The 3506-nt window shown below is 42.0% G+C and overlaps 1 pseudogene; it reads right to left on the bottom strand.

The window, feature by feature from the left end:
- Positions 1-740: 740 nt before the first annotated feature.
- Positions 741-3506, bottom strand: part of LOC119315475 — a 4117-nt pseudogene continuing 1351 nt past the window's right edge.

Consider the following 3506-nt stretch of genomic DNA (forward strand, 5'->3'; position numbering starts at 1 on the left):
ATACACTCCAAGACCTAAAATTATTAGTTCTTGATTTACTGAAACTAATCAGTCGACAAAATAATTGAGTAAAGTACACTGAAAGTTGTCATGACAGATCAGCTTCATACATTAGCTTAGAAATCTCACAATTTGGTATAAGTGATGCACTGATGGCTCGATACCAGTCGACATGATTTTGTAGGGTGGGTATCTAAAAAATCACATTGCAAGGTTACACCACTGTCTTGACTAATCGCTGGCGGTATTTATTATGGACGATGCTACGCGTCGCCGGCGGATCTTTTTTAAAGATCTGCCACCTCCACAACCGTACCGTCTGATCATGTGCATTCATGGTCCGACCCTTTCCTCATCTTTGCAACAAAGGCAGTGTTGCATAACCCTTTACAGCATACCTCATGTTGCGGAAATATCTGCAACAGAGGATTTCTTGCATAATTTTTTTTCTATCTTAACTATGTTGCGGAAGGACTTCTGCAACATAGACGATGTTGCAGAAAAATTGCAAGGTGGTAAAGGCATGCGGCCAATGGTCGGATTGAACTCGGATCCAACGGCTGTGTGGGCGGCGGAACTTTACATGTGACCTGTCGACTGATTCTAATCATTTCCCATTTATTATAGGATAATAGCGTGCAAACTTCAAGTCTCCTAGACGTATTACACCACAGGTTATCTGCCTTACTACATAGTTGTCCATTTCTGCAATACATTTCGAGCCATACACACCGTTAGATCTGGATTAACTGAAACTAAAATTAATTATCCAGAAACATTTGGATACAAATAACCATGACTCGTTACATTGGAGGTGCTCAAAGAAAAGAAATAAATGGAGGCAGCGAGCTAGAATTTGGAATACACCATGTTGTCGAACTTGACATACAACAAACGCTTGAACTCCCCAAGAATTGCTGCCTCTATACACATCACCAGGTGCACACTACCATCCCCCTGCATGCTCTCCATCAGATGAACGAAGCCTCCACGGTTTGATACTGCATGCAACATAGCCATTGGCTTACCCCAACTGAAATCCAGATCATAGAATGGCATACCAAGCCAGCTAACCATTCACATGTCCATCGCCGGCAGATCGCCTAAGGCTGGTTATAGTGGGGAGTAACTTATACTAGTGTCATGCATATGACACTAGTCTAAGTTACTACATTTATAGTGCAAAATAACATACTAGTAGTGTCATAGAGGACTTCATTAATTAGCTTGTAGACTCATCTTGTCTTGGAAAGGGTTATGTTATAGTAACATATTATGTTACCACTTCTCATTAACTACATGCCACATAAGCAAAAAATTCTCGGAGTGCGCTATGTTACTTGCTAAGTTACTCCCTCTATGACTAGCCTAAAGCAGGGCGGTTGTCCCTCTCTGCCAATGCTAGCTCGAGATAGTCGACCGCCGAATGCACTACCTCATTGTCCACCCGGCTTAGGGTGTCTCTGATTCGGCACGCAATGTATGCTAGGTCGCCCGAGGAGATGGTCCGTGCTTCGTCGCTGACACTTAGATTTATTACTGCATTGCCAAAGTAGCCGCCCGGGAGAGGTGGCGTCATTCTACGTCGGATATTCGCCATGAATGCGAGGCGCACTGTGGAGTCTGGTGGTAGCTGTCGGGCTAGAGACATGCACTGCCACACCTGGGCGCTCACGGTGCTGAAGGTGCTCACGCCTTTGCCACCACATATGTGATTAAGGGTGGAAAGTTGGTCCTTGCGGAGGATGAGAACCTCATTGACGACGACAGGACCTGGCGCCTGGGATAGGATTGTCTTGGGGCAAAATATGGTAAAGGTGTCCAGACGAACAACAGGTGGGTTGCGTGCACACAGGAGGGTGCGGTCAAGGTAGGGGATTCTCACTACAGCTCGGTCGCCTTCTCTGGAGAATGCTGCCCATGTATGCAAGAAGTGTAATGCGGCAGTGCCGTCCACAACTCCATGGTGTGTTACCATCCCTAAGACCACTCCACCACACTTCATGAATGTCACCTACATAGATGGATTTGTGACACATGCTATATAAAATTATGAACGATATTTTTTTTGAAAAGGAGGATTACCTCCGGCCTCTGCACCGATCGATGCATGATATGTTTCTATTTCTACTCATTTTTTCCTGGAGCAACAGTAACTAGGAAAACTGACCAAAAACGAAATATAGTGTATGACTGTATTATGCTTGACTTGATTAGAAAGTAGTAATATAGAAAGAATCAGACCTGGGTGCAGGGCCGGCTCTGGCGTATGGCCAGAGGGGCGACGACCCAAGGCCCAGGCCGGAGGGGGCCCATGATGCAGTGTACATATATAGTATAGCCCATCAAAAAATTAAGTAACGAAAAAAATATGAGAGAAAATAAAGGAGATGGGCTAGGCCCTACAGATAGCTAGCTAACGAAGCATCGCGCCAGACGCAAGGCACGGTTGCACGCCGCACGCGTACGTGTGTGAATCAAATCAATCACACTAGTAGAAAAAGGGCCTTTAGTCCCGGTTCATAAGGGCCTTTAGTCCCGGTTTTTGAACCGGGACTAAAGGGTCGTTACTAAAGGCCCTCCACGTGGCCGCTGCCTGGAGGTCCACCTTTAGTCCCGGTTGGTAACACCAACCGGTACTAAAAGAAATTTTCTGTTTTTTTTTGAATTTTTTTTATTTTCAAATTTCTGAATTATTTTAACCTCTAATCTCTAATCACCCCTCATCAGTGCTCAATTTAATCTCTAATCACCCCTTATCATTCCAAATCATCTAACTTCCCGGACGGTCACCCATCCTCCCACTCCCCCAGCCTGAGCACGCTTAACTTCTAGGTTCTATTCTCCCTCGTTTCCAAGTCTGCACTCGTTGTTTTCGTGACAATAGTAAGATGTTAATCCTATTAACCCTCAGGAGTTTAGCTTGAGCATGAAGTCACACATTTCACTGTTTGAGTTTGAAACTATTGTTCTAAAAAACAATAATTATTTAGTAACACTAATATTTCTTGAATAAGTAGTTTGACCATTGTTTGATCATAGTTTGACCAGATTTGACCAAAATTCAAAAAACTGAAATAATTATTTAATAACACTAATATTCTTGAATAATTATTTAGTAACACTAATACTTCTTGAATAAGTAGTTTGACCATAGTTTGACCAGATTTAATGAAAATTTTAAAACACTGAAATTTGAGCATAACTTTTTTTCCTTTTGGAATTTGAGGATTCTACAAGTTTGCAAAAAGGCCGTAGGCAGTCTCCATTGGATGCAACTTTTCGAGTAGATGATTTTTCATATAATTTTTTTTAATCCGAGTTCGTATGCAAAAGTTATGCCCATTTTTACAAATTCCAGAGAGATTTTGTAAATAAAGTCGAAATTCATATTTGTAAATTTTCCCAACAACTAGACCACATATCACATGGGAAACTTATTTTAATTTATTTTTTTGACATTTCCATTATTTTTCTTTTGTTTTTTCTAAAATTGAAAAGGCGGT

This window comes from Triticum dicoccoides, chromosome 6A (genome assembly GCF_002162155.2).
Source record: "Triticum dicoccoides isolate Atlit2015 ecotype Zavitan chromosome 6A, WEW_v2.0, whole genome shotgun sequence".
Taxonomy (NCBI): domain Eukaryota; kingdom Viridiplantae; phylum Streptophyta; class Magnoliopsida; order Poales; family Poaceae; genus Triticum; species Triticum dicoccoides.